General features: G+C 40.8%; 1 long non-coding RNA gene across 1 annotated transcript in view; it reads left to right on the forward strand.

The window, feature by feature from the left end:
* The window catches only part of LOC113929567, a 120,135-nt gene that overhangs the window by 33,192 nt on the left and 69,229 nt on the right, over nt 1-17,714 (forward strand). The window contains exons 2-3 of the long non-coding RNA XR_003522242.1: nt 5,209-5,392; nt 5,836-5,947. This is a non-coding gene — a long non-coding RNA (uncharacterized LOC113929567). The remainder of the gene's footprint in view (nt 1-5,208; nt 5,393-5,835; nt 5,948-17,714) is intronic.

Raw genomic sequence — 17,714 nt, forward strand, 5'->3', positions numbered from 1 at the left:
CGTTAGCGTTTCACATGTTCATTTTCCAGTGCAAATTTAAAAGAAAGTTTACCTACATTAAAAATGAATTTAGGGCGCCTGGGTGGCTCAGTCGGTTAAACGACTGCCTTCGGCTCCGGTCATGATCCCGGAGTCCCGGGATGGAGTCCCACGTCGGGCTCCCTGCTCGGCAGGGTGTCTACTTCTCTCTGACCCTCTTCCCTCTCGTGCTCTCTCCCTCTCTCTTTCAAATAAACAAATAAAATCTTTATAAAAAATGAATTTAATAATTACTTAGGGTTGGTGTTCACAGCAACATTGCAGTAGATGTATTAGAGTAGAAATTTACCTGTTCCAGGGGTTTCCAGGCACTGGCATTTTCACATGATTAGACATTCCTTCCATTTCCCTCTCCTTTTTACCAGCTGTGTACCCAGACCAAACCCAAAGGACAAAAGCTTATTCTAGAACTTGGGAAAACCAGCATGACATCATAAAGATGATGAACCAGGAAAAAGCGAGAACCCCTGTCAGAACTCCAACAGTATGGTTCCTACAGTTTGCTTATTGTCATAATTATTTTTTTCCAAGGAACATCCACACTTTCCCACTGCATTCTCTTGGTAGAGTCCACATTTTACTTTGTTTTGGACAGGAAAAAAAATGATTATAGGTTTCTGTTTTCCTCATTGATGAGTCATCCTGACTTTGAAAGCTGAAGGGAGGATTGAAGAGTTTATCCTCAAATGAGATAAGACTCTTTCTGCCTGATAAGTATCGTCTTCCGTGTCTCCCAACTTTTAGACTATGCATTTGCCGTTGTTCAGAGAATAGTCTGTGGAATGATTCTCAAAGTGTATAAGTGCCTCAGGGAAACTTCTAAAGTGAAAGTTCCCTGATAATATTTTTTTAAATGTTTTTTAAAATTTTTATTTATTTTTTAAAAAGATTTTATTTATTTATTTGACAGAGAGAGACACAGCGAGAGAAAGAACACAAGCAAGGGGAGTGGGAGAGGGAGAAGCAGGCTTCCCGCCGAGCAGGGAGCCCGATGCGGGGCTCGATCCCAGGACCCTGGGATCATGACCTGAGCCGAGGGCAGACGCTTAACGACTGAGCCACCCAGGCACCCCCCTGATAATATTTAAAAAATCTTTTAAACATGAGTCATACAAATGATACGAATGTGTATGTCCTTTCTATAGTATAGGAATATCCCATGTTTAATCACATAGAAGAGGTTTCTCTGGAATCTGTGAATTTGGGAAGACTTTAGGTGGCTTGAAGGAAAGGGACATTTGGTGCAGTCAGAGCAGTGAACTGGGAATCACTCTAGTTGGCCACTCCTGGGGGGGGTGTACCCCACTTTCCCAGGCACAATCAGTCACTAGTATTGTTATCCCTGAGGGGTAGTATGACTAGGAGGGGGCTTCTCAGATGCTGGTCATATTCTGCTTCTTGATTTTGGTGCTGATTACATGGGTGGGTTCATTTTATGAAAAGCATTTATGTGCTTTTCTGCATGTGGGGAACACTTTCATAAAAAGTTAAAAGAATGTTTGGTGTCTGATATTAAGGGGGAGAATGCGGTCATGGTTTTGGTAATAGTAGCAACAACAAAATCCCTTCCCTCCTATTCCCACCACATCCTGTGCACACCTCCACTTTTGCATTTCCCACATTATGTTCCAATTATCTGTTATGTAACTGTCCCCACTATTAGACCATGAACACCACTAGAGTAGGGAAGAAGATAGTTGGCAGAAAATGTCTAGAGCGGTGCCTGGCTCTGGTTTGAGCTCCCTCGTTGACTGTTAGTACATCAGCAATTTAATGAAAAGGGAAATGGATTTTGGTTTTTACTCTGCATGTGGGTAACCACGTTGTATGGCTCCTAAAACCTTGCTAGGTCTACTTGTCATGTAGGAAAAGAAGAGATTTCAACACAGGATGGCTAAGACTTTTTCCTGTTTGAAAATTCTATGAGATCATATTAAAAATACAGTATAAACACCAGAAATATTTTAGAATGTTAAACATATCCCATGTTGATTGAAGTTAGTGAAAATAAGGATAACCTCCAAAATGAAAACTGCAAATAAAAGATGGTTTTAAAATGTAAGTAGGTCTTCTGATTTATGAAAATAAAAATTGAGTTAATCCTCTGAGTGTCATATTTCCCAGTTCAATCCAGTCTTTCATTTTCTTTGAGAGAAAAGCATTTTATATAACTTGAATTTGTGATGATAAAGCAAAAATAAAAGGTAAGAAACCACTTTCTCTCTCTCTCTCTCTCTCTTTTTTTTAAAATTTTATCCATTTATTTGACAGAGAGAGACACAGCGAGAGAGGAAACACAAGCAGGGGGAGTGGGAGAGGGAGAAGCAGAGTCCCCGCCGAGCAGGGAGCCCGCTGTGGGGCTCGATCCCAGGACCCTGGGATCATGACCTGAGCCGAAGGCAGACGCTCAATGACTGAGCCACCCAGACACCCCGAAACCACTTTCTCTCTTAAGAAAATGTGCTTCTAGACAAGAAAGAGTAATAGAGACTGGATTTTTCCTCCTCCCTAAAAATTGGATAAAATAGAGGAAACACCGATTTCCAGGCATTGTGTATGAGGTGGTGTAGGACTTACCTCTGAGAGTGGGAAGCCAGGTGTTATTCTTCAAGATGAGGGAGGAGTGACCCCCCCCAGGTGACTGAGAGACCATCAGGAATTCCACTCCCACCATAGGCCTGAGCAAGGGCTAGGAGCCTGAATGGTTTCAAAGGATGGACTGCCACTATAGTTCAGAGGACCAAGGTGCCCCCTCCAGTGTCTCGGTAGGGGTGGGGGGACCCCACAGAAAGCTGTGGCATGGGCAGGGCCCTGGAAGAGAGCTGTGATGTGGGCAGCACCCCATCCAGCCACAGGGATGATACTCCCACTCCAGTGGGTCCAGAAGACAGAGTACTGAGCGAGAGAGGGTTATTCTTGAGCCTCAAGGCCTAATGGAATTTGCCCTGTTAGATTTTGGACTTAGAATCTCTCTGTCACTCTTTTCTTCTTTCTTCTTTCTCCCTTTTAGAATGGGGATGTCTTTCCGAAGCCTGCCCCACATTGCATTTGGCAGCACATAACCTGTCCGGTTTCAAGGGTTGGCACCTGGAGGGGAGTTTTGCCTCAGGATGAATTGTCTTTCGAGTGTTATCCAGATCTGATGTGGATGACACATGCTTGAGACTTTGGACTTTAGACTTAGAGTTGATGCTGGAAAGAGCCAAGATTTTGAGGGATAATGAATGTAATAACATTAGTTATATATTAATGATGTGGGTGAAATGAATGTATTTTGCATCTGAGAAGGACATACATTTTGGGGTTCAGGGGTTGGAATGCTGTGGACTGAATGTTTGAAAATTTATGCCTTGAAGCCTAATCCCCAATGTGGTCGTATTAGGATGTGGGGCCTTTGGGAGGTGATGGTGGTGGAGCCCTTATGCATGAGATTAGTGCTCTTATCAAAGAAACCCTGAAAACTCTTTTGCCCCTTCTGCTGTGTGAGGACACAGCCAGAAGACAGCTGTTTATATGAGGAAGTAGGCTCTTACCACACACTGAATTCGCTGGTACCTTGATTTTGGATCTCCCAGCCTTCAGAACTGTGAGAAATAAATGTTTATTGTTTAAGCCTCTAAATATATAGTGTGTGTGTGTATCTATCTATCTACCTATCATCTATTCATTCATTAATTCATTCATTCATTCAGTAGCAGCCTGGATGGATGAAGACATCATTCCTTAAACATAGCAAGTGAGGCTCCTAGCCATGCTCTGGTCTTCTTCCCCATTCCCCTCCCCCACTACCCTTACCCTATAGGTTAATGGTTTTTTCCCCATGGCTGGCTTGGCTAGGAGTGGAAAGAATAGTTATATTGCTTTTAACTACCAACCAAGAGGGAAGGACAAAAATCACCCCATCAGCTGGAACTGAGTTAGACAATGGGTAATTTTTTCCCTGCATTTTATAAATATGTCCTTAAACCTGTTTCAGTATTAGAAAAACTAATGTGCTTTAGTATTTGACTGTCAGATGTTATCTTGTGTGCACGTTAGGGCTTTCCCCCCAGTATTTCTGGTTTTCTTCCCTTCCAGCCCATCACCTGTGATGATAAAGCAAAAGTTGTGCCTAGCTGGGGCCAAGTGATCAGTCTTGGCCAAAAAATTGTGAGAAGTGATGCGTGTCATTTCCAGGCTGGAACATTGAGCCATTGATGTGAGATCATCGGAACTCTTCATCCTCTGTGCACTGATCTGTAATTTTAGGGAAGGTAGCTGCTTTGCCAGCCTGAATTCCTGAGTGATGGTGATGAGCACAGCCTCCCTGCCTCTCTGTGGTTGGACACACAGTGTGACTGAAAAATGGACCTTTTTTGTTTTAAGCCACTAAAACTTCCTTCCACATAAGAAGCGTATTTGTAGGACTAGATGATAGGTTTTCATATATTTTTAAAAAATGTGAACATTTTAATAACATAAATGGTAGAGAAAATTTATAGCATTAGGTAATTTTTTTTTTTTTTTAAAGACGTGGTGTGGTAAAACAGAAAACACATTAGCTTTAGACTTAGACTGGGGTCAGGTCAGCTTTGTTACCTCAAGGTCAAGGCCGGTCATTCCCTGAGCTCCTCAGATGAAGAGGATATACCTGTATCCGCACTACTGTGATTTTTAAGTAAGACCATTCTATGTGAAGTGCCTGGTGCAAGAATAATAATAGTTAACCTGTATTTACTACTTAAAGCATTTTAGGCCCTGGTCTAAAGTCTTTATACAGACTGCTCTGGAGGAAGTTGCATTCCCTCAAAATTTATAACCTGCGATGTGACTGTATGTGCGGATGGGATCTTTGGAAGGTGATTAGGGTGAGATGAGGCCATGAGGGTGGGGCCCTTGTGATGGTATTAGGAGCTTTCCAGGAAGAGGGGCGGAGAGACGTGAGAAGACAGTGAAAAGGTGGCGGTCTGTAAGCCAGGAAGAGGGTCCTCACCAGGAAGCAAATCCGGTCAGAACCTCGGTCTCCGACTTCCCTGCCTCCAGAGCCATGAGAAAATAAACTTCTGTTGTTGAAAGCACCCAGTCTCTGGCGTTCTGTTACGGCAGCTCGAGCAAACTAACACATATTCATTCACTTCATCATTATAACAGCTCTCTGAAAGAAGTCCTATTATTATTCTCTTTCTACAGAGAGAAAAACTAAGGATGAAGAAGAAAGTGACTTGCCCAAGGTCACAGTGATTCCAGCCCATGCAGTCAGACTCCAGACACATGCTCTTAACCACCGCGCAATATATGAGAACACAAGAGGAAATTCTCAAACATAAGCCACCTGTTAGTACTGACAAGCTCATTGGAGGAGGCGCCCTGCCAGGTCAGTGAAATGCCCTCGTGTTCCATATTGTGGCTCCTCATGGGACAGGGTGTAGTGCAGCTGGTGTAGTTATCTGGTTGCTCACTTATAATTATAGGGTGCAAAACAATAACTGTTGGTTTTGAGCCCAGAGGATAGGCCTTTGGAGCTGTGGGGTTGGGGAATAGATAAGGACACTCAACTTGGCCCTTTAAAAATGAGATTGACCTGCAGTGTCTGAACATGAGTTCTTTGTCCCCCAGCGTGGGTAGCTGCAAGACACACCCCCAAACGGTGCCCATGACCTTGAAATCAAAATTCCCAGGGATGCACCTTTCTATACTCATGAGGCGCAGCCTACTGGGTAGCTGTGCATTCACTGGTTCCTTCATCCTGCCTCTAAATGCAGAGTTGGTCTTTGTGTGGACACGATACTAATGTCGTTCTCTTCCGCCTGCATACAGATGGAGCATACAAAGGACCCAGATGGATTTGTGGTGACTTGAGGACAAGGTTTCAGCAGGAGATTATACTAATCGCCGACTCGGTAGACCTGTGAGCTTGAGTTCTACGTAGGTAAGTATACAATGTTTTTCATAAAAACTAAATGAAATGCAAACTACTTTTATATTGTCATCACTTTGAAGAGTTTTATCTTTCAGAGCAAAGAATTATCTCTGACCCCGTAAATTCAGTCCATGCTTCACTTAGAAGAGTGTTTGTTTTCTAAATCTAATCCTCAGAAATCAGCCATGAGCTTCCCAAATATTTCAATCTTGTTAATGATGCTTGCTTTAAATTCAAATCCCATTTCTCAGTGTATATTTGAAATAGTCAAGAAGCCCTGTCATTTTTTAGCTATTCTTAGTATGTTAAGTGGATTTCGAAGCTATCTGTCAATGAGCCCTCCATCCCCCCTGTCTGTCCCCACTGCAATTCGCCACAGCAGGAAGGAGGGTGAACGCTTACTTGGCCCTGGGTTTGGGGAAGGAGGGTGGACAGAGCAAGTCTGAGATGCTCTCAGGGATTGAAATCGAGGGTGTTTGGGTTAGTGGCACAGACAGGATTTGAAGCCATCTGTCTGAGCACAGCATCTTAGTTTGCAGCTCCAGGCAATGCTCCATTTCCTCCCCATGGATGATTAAGGGGGGAGTCAAAGGAAGGCAACAGAAGGAAGCATTTCTCACTTCCATAGATGAAAAATGACAAGATGTTATTTTCCAACATTGATTCAGGGAACGTTTATTTTGCCCCCATGATATGTGGGACTCTTAGAAGGATACTATCTCTGAGAGGCCCTGTGTTAGGAGTACTGTGTTACGAGCACTCTGTAGGGGCAATGACATTTTCAGACATGGACTCTAGTGAGGCAGAATCTTCTCTCCTTTTGCTTATGTCAAGAGCCAGAGTGTAAACAAAAAGATCCCTCATCTAACCGGAACCGAAGTGCTGAGACAGTCACTCAAAGTTCTAGACAGTTTTCAGAGCTTCCCGAAGATTCCCTGGGGATATTTCAAAATTCAATTTGGTGAGTGTTAAATAAGTGTAGACAGTATGCTGAGCAGAGGGTTTGTACCAAGGAGACAGAGGTGATCAAGACGTCTCTCCTGTCCTTGAGGAGCTCTCAGTCTAATGGGGGCCGTTTTTCTGTCCCAGGTGTAAATACAGCGAATGTGTCACCCATGGAAATAGATAAATGTCTGAGTGCCTCTATTCCAAATAAGGTTTGAAAATCAGTATATAAACATCTGCAGTATAATACCCTGGGAAAATAAAGTTATCAGGGAAGGGGCTGGGGGGAAGAACAGGTCAGGGTGATAGAATTACTCCTGGAAAATTTTTAGTACCTGAGGCAATGCCTATGTTGTGCGCAGCTTTTCGAATCAGCTGGTCTTCAGCTTCCCAGCTGTCAAAGCAAACAGGGAAAGATGATCAATCACAGAAACATATCTGCTTCTCAAAAAAGGTACATGTGTTTCCTGGTTTTTGAAAACTGGGAAACTGTTTCGCTCTGAATCTTCCTAAAGGAGAGCCGTGTGAAAGAGGGACCCACGCCCTCCACTTCACAGCATGTTCCAGCAATAAACACAATTGCTTTTTCCAAGTGAAAGCTTCTTAGCACACCAGCTGAGTTCATAACGCCACAGTGAAATTCCAGAAATAAACATCCATTGGAGCCAAAGCGGTCAGTCCGGGGCCAGGTTGACTATTGCTCTGGTTTAACCTAGGGCTGGAAATTCACCTCCAGGGATGTATTCTGAGGTGATCTCTGGAAAGGAGGTAGCTGTTTTACTTTTTTTTTAGACCAGGTACATTCAACCTCAGGCTTATGGCAGCTCGATCCCCTATTGGCGGGATTTTTGAGGTTGGCATGTGTTTTAGAGTGAGGCAGACATTTGTCTCTGCTCTGTTACTCAAATTGTGTCACTATGAGTGATTTGCTTACCCCTCCTAAGCTTTGTTTTTCTTCTGAGTTGGGAGAGTAATATTTCCTTCACAGGTTCATTGGGAAAAACAGGGGAGACTATGTGCACAATCACAAAGCTCTGTGTTCAGGGCGAAGCAAACACTCACGTAAGAATGGTTAGCAAGTCACAATTACTGCTAATTTGGCTAAAAATGTCCCTTATTTTTTTTGTATTACAGAGGGATGGATGTCCTTTTTTCCTTTATGACTTTAGTGTCATCAAGAGCTTTTATTACATTAGTATATTTTGCAGCATTTTGTCGCTACTAGGGATTCAGTATAACGTTTCCAATGCTTTCTTTAATTTTGAGTAATTTTTTATATAATCCCAAAACTTTTTGTTAAAAACCAGTACATACACCTGATCATCTTAGGTTTATGAAAGAAATGTGAAACCAAATGAAACAAAAGCACTTCAGACCAACAGACGCTTCCCTAGGCTTTACCAAGACCCTGGGTTAGCATCTGATAGAAAACCACAACCAGGGGCACCTGGGTGGCTTGGTTGGTTAAGCGTCTGCTTTGGCTCAGGTTGTGATCTGGGGTCCTGAGATCGAGTGCCACACGGAGCCCCACATCAGGCTCCCTGCTCAGCGGGGAGTTTACTTCTCCCTCTGCCCCTCCCCGCAGCTGGTGTGCTCTCTCTCTTTTCTCTCTCTCTCTCTCTCTCATAAATAAATAAATAAATAAAATCTTAAAAAAAAAAAAAGAAATCCACATCCATAGCTTAAAGAAATGCACTGGAGACTTGTGAGTCTGTGGGTCTAATTTTAATTAAAATTAAGATTTTCAGAAGGAGTAATTTCATTAATGTCCTTGGTTAATAGACAAGTACTGATTTGCATATCTGGACAGTACAAACTCAAAGCAGGTGATGAAGGCTTGCAGTATAAAAGGCTCAGAAGGCAAATTGCTGGCTGACCTCCATCAGCCATGTGTTGGGTCCACATACCTGTGGACTTACAAAAGGCCTGTACCTCTTTAAATGCTCATAGCTGTAAATTTGTGCTCACTCTGTTTTTCTTTTTCTTTCTTTCTTTTTTTTTTTAGATTTTATTTATTCATTTGACAGAGAGAGACACAGCGAGAGAGGGAACACAAGCAGGGGGAGTTGGGGAGGGAGAAGCAGGCTTCCCGCGGAGCAGGGAGCCTGATGTGGGGCTCGATCCCAGGACCCTGGGATCATGACCGGAGCCGAAGGCAGACACTTAACGAATGAGCCACCCAGGCGCCCCTCGCTCTGTTTTTCTAATCGTGGCTTTTTCTTTCTCCCTCTCAGCATGAGTCTCTCGTGTAGCTCCCCTCAGGTTAGGTGACCCAGGGGCCAGCTAAGCCTCTGACTCACTCTCAATTCTCAGGGGCTCATCAGCAGATTTGTGTCGGTAGATACTCAGGGAGATGTGGGTCCACATTACGTGGCTTCTGTTGAGTTTCCCTAGGAATAAGTACAGTTTGAATTTCAGCAACTATTTGTTGGAAATCAGAGCCCTGTAGCTATGAATTGAATGCCTCCAGGATGGCATGTGGTATTGCATAAGGTCACACTGTCCCATTTCGTAGTCCTATTTCATAGTTTGATTTGGATGGTAGACGGGAGAACATCTCATTAAGTGTACAAATTAGATCATGATAAGTAAGTGGCTTGAGGACCTGGAGAGAATGATTAGATTTCAGAGTAACCTTAGAGAATGAGTCAGACATAGAGAAAGGTTAAGCAGGATTTTATGAATGTACACACACACATACACACACACACACACACACACACACACACACATGCACAGAGAGAGAGTGACGAGAGAGGGAGAGAGACTGACTGAGAGCATTAAAATCTGTATATCTCTCAGTGCTTGGCACAGAGTAATCACAGAATAAATATCACTTTTGTTGAATTTAACGAGGATTGCCTCAAAAAGATAGGACAGCCTTTCTAGCAACCTGGTTCACAAAGATATCTAAAGTTAAGGATTTTTTTAATCAACTAAAAAAAGCAAACTGATTTTCACTTATCTTCAGTGTTAGTTGTTCTAGTTGCTAAAACAACAACACTTTACAGAACAAAAAAGAAACCAAAGCTGGTGTTCTTTTTGTGCCTTTTATTTCCTCTTCCCTTTATCCTAAAGATGCAGTTGAAGCTCCAAAAGATGCTGATGTAACTTTTAATTTACATTTGTGGTAGATTTTTTCCCCACTTATTGTTTACACAAAATTCCCCCACCCACGAGGAAGCACCAGGTCCTTCCTTGGTAATTCTGGGCCATGCCCTCTCTCCCCTCCACTGCAAACATGGTTGGGATAGACAGACCTATTGAAATTATCAATATCTAAGATCTTCTAGAGTGCAGAGGATGACCAAGAACTGTCAGAAGATGGATTTCAGGTGGAAGGGTGTCTTTGTCCACAGTTTACCCTGCTGCATGACCTGAGAGACGTGGCTCTTAAAGCAATAGTACTTAGCCATGAAAAAGAATGAGGGGCGCTTGGGTGGCTCAGTCCTTTAAGGGTCTGATTCTTGATCTTGGCTCAGGTCATGATCTCAGGGTTGTGAGATGGATCCCCACATTGGGCTCCAGATGCACTCTCTCTCGGGGTGCCTGGGTGGCTCAGTCGGTTAAGCATCTGCCTTTAGCTTAGGTCATGACCGAGGGACCCTGGGATTGAGCCCTGCATGGGGCAGGGAGGGCAATCAGCAGGGAGTCTGCTTCTCCCTCTCTCTCTGCCCCTCCTCCAGCTTGTGCTCTCTCTCCTTTTCTCTCAAATAAATAAAATCTTTAAAAATAAAAAAAGAGAAAAGAAGATGCTCCCTCTTTCCCCTGACTACCCCCTCTGCTTGCATGCACTCTCTCTCTCTCTCACTCTCAAAAGAAAAAAAAATGAAATCTTGCCATTTCCAATGACATGGATGGAACTAGAGAGCATCATGCTAAGTGAAATAAGTCAGTCAGAGAAAGACAAATACCATATGATTTTACTCATATGTGGAATTTAAGAAATAAAACAAATTGAACAGAGGGAAAAGAAGAGAGAGGCGAACCAAGAAACAGACTTCTAACTACAGAGAACAAACTGATGGTCACTAGAGGGGAGGTGGGTAGGGGGGTGGGTGAAACAGGTGATGAGTATTAAGGAGTGCTCTTGTATGGAAGTGTTGAATCACTAAATTGTACACCCTAAACTTATGTTACACTGTATGTTAGCTAACTGGAATTTAAATAAAAACTTAAATAAATAAATAAAGGAGTGGCCTGCCTTGGGGGATGGCCTTCCCCAAAACAAGCCAGTTCATATTCATATTAAGTTCTGGAAGTTTCTTTTGCTGTGTGACCTCTGGCCACTGTCTCGAGCAGCTATTTCTCTCATTATCCCTCCTCCAACAGTGTTTTCTTTTAGTGTTTCACACTTTTTTTGGTAAGCTTTAAATAAAATCAACCCAGACTAGAGAACTTATAACTTGAAACAAAAAAATTCTCACTTACTTGGTGGATTTTCTCAGTGTCTTTAGATGTTTTCATTATTTTCAGCAGTTAGGCTAAATTTAGAGGAAAAAGAGATTTGAAACAATTAATTGTTAACTCTTCTTGGACTAGATAAAATTGTTGTTGTGCTTTTTTTTCTTACCTACCTTTGCTATTTGTTCGATGGTGAAGTCTCCTTGGAACTCTGGTGCTCTGGAAGCCAAATTTTGGGGAAAAACAAACCCAGGATTAAATATAGATAGACATTTTTCTCTTCCTGCTTGTGTGACTTCTGGCTGCTTCCCCCTCTGTAAAATTGAAATAATGAGACCTACTTCCCACGACTGAAATGCTGTTTAAAAACTCTGATCTACATGAAGCTCTTAGCATAGCCCATGGAAGATAAGGGGTAGTTATATCATCAACAAAATGAACAGGCAGCCTACTGAGTGGGAGAAAATATTTGCAAGTCATATATCTGATAAGGAGTTCATATCCAAAATATATAAAGAATTCATACAACTCAACAGCCAAAAAACCAACAATCTGATTAAAAAATGGGCAGAAATTCTGAATATTTTTCCACAGAAGACATAGAGATGACCAACAGGTACATGAAAAGATGCTCAGCATCACTAATCATCAGGGAAAAGCAAATCAAAACTACAGTGAGATATCACCTCACACCTGTTAGAATGGTTATAATAAAAAAGACAAGAGATGACAAATGCTGGAGATGATGTGAAGAAATGGGAACCACTGTGCGCTGATGGTGGGAATGTAAATTGGTGTGGTCAGCATGGAAAACAGTATGGAGTTTCCTCAAAAAATTAAAAACAGAGCTACCGTATGATCTAACAGTTCCACTTGTGGGTAAGAAAACACTAAATCAAAAAAATATATGCACCCTGATGTTCATTGTAGAATTATTACATTATCCAAGACTTGGAAACAAACTAAATATCCATTGATGGATAAGTGAATAAAGAAAATGTGGTATATACATAAAATGGAACATAATTTATCCATAAAAAGTAATTAAATCTTGGCATTTGAGACAAATAGATGACCTCATGGGCATAATGCCAACTGAAATCAGTCAGAGAAAGACAAATACTATATGATCCCTCTTATAATGTGTAATCTAGAACAACAACAAGAACAAAACTCAAAAACCAAGTTCATAGGTACAGTGAACAAACTGGTGGAGGGACAGGGGTAGGGGATGTGTGAAATGAGTGAAGGGGGTTGAAAGGTACAAACTTCCAGTTATAAAATACATAAGTCATAGGAAGGTAATATAAAGCATGGTGACTATAGTTAATAATGCTGTTGCATATTTGAAAGTTGCCAAGAGAGTACATTTTACAGGTCTTCATCACAAGAAAAAGATTTTTTGTAACTATGTATGGTGACGAATGTTAATTAGACTTATTGTGGTGATCATTTCACACTATATACAAATATTGGATCATTATGTTGTACACATGAAACTAATATTATATGTAGTTACACCTAAATAAAAAAATTACTGGCAACCCACAGTGAGAGAATAATTCTTTCAAGTGACTTTAGATAGTCTTTTTTGTTTTTAAATATTTTATTTATTTATTTGAAAAGGAGAGAGGGAAGCAGACTCCCCACTGAGCAGGGACCCCGACATGGGGCTCGATCCCAGGACCCTGGGATCATGACCCTGGGATCATGGCCCAAGCTGAAGGCAGCCGCTTGACTGACGGAGCCACCCATGTGCCCCACTTTAGATAGTCTTCTAATTATATAGTCTAATAAAATGTGTTCTAGATACAAAAAGAAAAAGCAAACAAACACAAAAACAATAAAAAATGGCAGTCATTTTTATTTAGTAATGGGTTAATTAGCCAGTAAGACTTGGAATTGTAGTCATAGTGAAAATAGTCACATTAAAGTATTATCAGATTTCAGACTTGTTTATGTTTGAACAATTACTCATTTAAATTCCCCGTTCCAGTTGGTACAGTCTGTCACAAGAAAGAATAGGGATGAGTTAAGACAGAGGAGAGGATGAAGTGATACCTATGTAGACCTGTAACAGCATTCCCATTCTGGGCTTCCCATCAGACACTGATGTTTTATGACTTGTTAGGAAGCAGCGGAAGAGGGTTCTGTGGTCAAACACATTTAGGAAATAGTTCCCATTGCAGGAAATGGACTGATGTTGCCTTGGGTGGTTTCGGTCAGAAACGGAGGAATCACTTTTGCTTCCCTCTTTCCCTTACCCCATGCTTTCCAATCCACCAGCAAGTCTTCTCATCCATTTCCAAAGTGTGTCCTTGGGCTCATTCCCTTCTCTCTGTATTCTCAGCTATCCCGATGCAAACAGTTTATCCTAAGCTATGATGCAACCTACCTGCCCACCTCCATGCTCCCCACTGTCTAGAGTGACCATTGAACAACGCAATCTCAGTGCTCCATTCCCCTGCTTAGAGCTCCCTGTAGCTTCCCATTGTGCTGAGAATAAATCCAAATGGTTTCCCCATCCCTGCTTGTCTCTCTGACCTCATCTGATACTACTGCTCCATTCACCCCATTCTGCCCCGCAGGCCTTATTTCTGTCCTTGAATATGACAGTCTTGCTTCCGCTGAGTGCCTTTGCCTGGGGAGCTCTTCCGGAGCTCCTTTCTGTAGCGACCTCTATACACCACCTACCATCACATGCTTTATCACATCTGCCTGTTGTGTGTTATTTAGTTTTAGAGATCATGCCACCATCAGAGATGATACTCTTCATTTATTTATAACTTGCTCCTAGCCTTGCCTGGAATGTCAGTCTTTTGAAGGCAGGAATGTTGTTTTATCACCAAGTGCCCAGGACAATGCCTGGTATCTCGTGCTCACCTGTTTATTGGATGAGTGCATGCAATTCTGGTTGAATAGCAGAAGGTGCTAGACCTCACGCAGCCTGAAAAATATGGCCATATTTTTGTTCACCAATTCTTTTAAGAAATACCCTTTAGCCATAAAATGAAGCACCCTTTGTCTTTCCTACAATGACCTCTTTAGATGAAATTTGCAAAGTTAAAACTTGTTTTCATCGACTTGGGGGCGCTTTTAAAATTTAAAGTAAGAAAGTTTACCTTGGTCGCCATGACTATAAAACTGGACTTGAAGTGTAATAAAGTGATATTTTTAGACATTCAATTAAATGCTTTTTTTCAGCCCTGGGGCAGCTGGTAAACATCACACACTAAACAAAAAGTCTTTTCTTCATTTTATGTTTTATTTTCTCATAGATGATATATATATATTTGATAAGTATAATACATATATTTCAAACCCTAAAAGCAATTTTAAAAGAATGAATGTCAGATGGAGATTTATTTTTCAAAATTCTTGGGATGGCTACATAGAATATTTTATTAGGTAGAGACTTTAATTTTTAATTAAAGTTAAAAAAAACCCTTTGTCATCAGAAACCAGGTTAGTGATATTTCAGTGTTCTTTCTTTTTTTTACTAGACTATTTCCTCTGTAGACTTGGGTTTTCAAAGCAACCGACATATTTTTTCCAAATGAAATATTCGAGAACATCAATATTTTAAAACAGAAATATCCCGACTCCAACAGTCATTAGGTATGTGAGCTTTGGAAAAATTACTTAACCCTTGAGTCTGTTTTCACGTCTGTAAAATGGGGATAGCAATATTTATTTTATTGATTTGTTGCAGAAATTAAATGTGATACTTCCAGCTAAGTGCTTGACATAAAATAGCCTCTCAGTAAGTGCTAGTTATTTTCTAGCTCTCCTTTTACTGCAGTCACACTCATTGAGTTCCTACTGCGGGTCTAGCCCTTGCTAGTTACTGACTAAAACTGCAGTGAGTAAGATCTGGCCGCTGACCTCAGGCTTAGAGAGCGCCCTTGCATTAAGAACTTTCTTGTGTGGCTTGGAGTTTGGTGATAGAAGATTTATAATACATATGTAAACTTATAATTATTATAAATAAAAGAACAAATAAAGAATATATACATACATAAATGCAAATATATAAAATCTATAAAAATATAAAATATATATGCATGTACATATACATACATATGTATTTTATATATGAGATTCATATAAAAATAAAAAATATATTTATACACATACATAAATATATATAAAACAAAAGTATAAATATATACATACATATATATGTATATATATAAAATTTACCATATATGGTAGTCAAAGTTCCAAAGTCAAGCTAAAAAAAAATAAGGTATAGAGTTGTAGAATCTCTGTGTTGTACTCCTGAAACTACTGTAACATTGAGTGCTAACTATACCTCAATTTGAAGAAACCCCAAAAATTGGGGTAGACAAGTGTGTCTTTGTGATAGTCACTAGGGTTTGGTACCCAGGGGTCCAAAGCCAAGTTTAAAAACATTGGGGTGCACCATGCTGTGTAGGTATCACTCTAAGACTTCTCAGAGTTTTACCTTGGGAAAGTGCAATCCGACTTTCTAAGAAAAGCTCTGGCAGTTTTGTGCACATATTAGGGTCTCAATATTTGATTTGTAAATATCGAGTCGGCATTGCACACACTTTATGGGACTTTCTAGGAGGAAAGGAAATTTGCAGTTGAGGCTACCATTCTTCTGTTGACTCCACTTCCCCGTGCGGGATTCATGTTGGACCTAAAGATGAATCCTATGTCAACAGGTAGAAAAGAGGGTAAGGAAGTCACTCTGGGAAGGAGAACGGGCATGAGATAGGTTCTTTGTTGTGGAGTACGCGTTAAGCAACTATTTTTTTCCCCTATGGAGTACTATGAATTACATGAATTTATATATAAATGTATATGTATATGATATGAATTTAATAAAAATTAACATAAGAAGAAAAGCTGGCATTCAGATAGAGCTCGAAAAGCTGCATAAAACCTCAACACACTTGTATTCTAAGATTTTCAACTTCTCCGTTGAGGAGTTCTGTAATAATTCTGGATTTCATTCTTCTTATTCCAACCTTGTGACCTTGATAGGGCAGTTTTGGCAATTGCATGATTTCAGTGCTCTTCCCGAGACTTGCTTGTCTGAAATCACTAACATTTTAGAACAAAACAAAAGCATGGCCAAGCTTGTGAAGATTCAAACATGTTTAGAAGTGGTTTTATGTGTGTATGGGAAAGGTGTTACTGACTGTACCTCCCGGTTTGCCATTCCCCCATCTTGTTTCTCCTCTCCTGTACCAGGTGTCTGAGCCACGAGCCCCACTGTCCTGTGTGTGTTCTCATGTGCTCTCACCCTGGCCCCCGAGTGTCCACTCCTCCCCATCTCCTTGCTAGAGGTAGGCCCTCATCAGTCTATTATATTCTCACAGGAGAAGCTTGGAGGAAACATGAGGGGCTCTCCTTTGCTTCCCTCAATTCTATACAATTCTAGGGGCTTTCTCAAGGCCAAACTCCATCTTTAAGGACTATAACCCAACGTTTCCCAGTGTTTCTGCTACTGAGAGTCTGTCTTACAATGTTCTTCCTTTGACCCCAAATTTTACTAGAATTTTATCTGATAAACAGATAAAACTAAGGATATGTTTTCCTATTAATTAGAGCTTCAATTTGGCTTGAAATAAGTATCAGCATCCTGAGTTCATATGACTATAATCACAAGGGAAGATACGTGGTGTTTTAGCCTGTGCATCATAAACATGTTATATTTCAAATAAATGAATAACATACAAAGAGAATTTTGAAAGTAAAAAGGCTCTAGAACCCCAGGAGGAATAGGGATTCAAGGCTAGAAAAATCATTAAAACTAAAAGAAAGATTCTAATGGTGAAGATTTCAGTAGGCGGTGTTATCTCTGGCTTGTTGGAAGATTTGAAGGGCAAACAGGATTTGATCTTTTGCTCATTTCATACATACAAATACTTGCCAGTGTTTATTAACACGTATCCTTGCACATTCTCTTGTATGCTTACACACCAGATGCATGAACAATTTCTCCCTGGAGAGATTTAGGGGGGAAATTCCTGAAATGTATTGATTCGTGTTGATAATTTATAATATGAACATATGTAATGGTCACTCTTCTCCAAAGTTAGCAAATAATACGGGGCAATCTTAAGCTAGTTCCAGACAGATTTCAAAAAAATATGCTAAGTGTCAAGGATTGAGTGACTAAGAAAAGAAGAAAGGGCAAATGCTAACTTCTTTTTTCTCCATTCTCACCAAAAGGTGGCTTTATCAGTGGCTTTACCCAGCAGGGAATATCCTTAACTATACAAGTCATGTTTGTCATTGAGAATGGACCTTTCTGTTCATGGAAATTTGAAGAAAGAGAGGAGCTCAGCTCTTTATAGTATTTAAGGAGAGGCCAGAGAGTTCTGTACTACTGGTGGAGAGAACAAACTGGAAAATCAATCAGGAGCTAAAGTGGAGGAATCTTGGTAAAGGG

The sequence above is a fragment of the Zalophus californianus genome, chromosome 5, assembly GCF_009762305.2.
Source record: "Zalophus californianus isolate mZalCal1 chromosome 5, mZalCal1.pri.v2, whole genome shotgun sequence".
NCBI lineage: Eukaryota > Metazoa > Chordata > Mammalia > Carnivora > Otariidae > Zalophus > Zalophus californianus.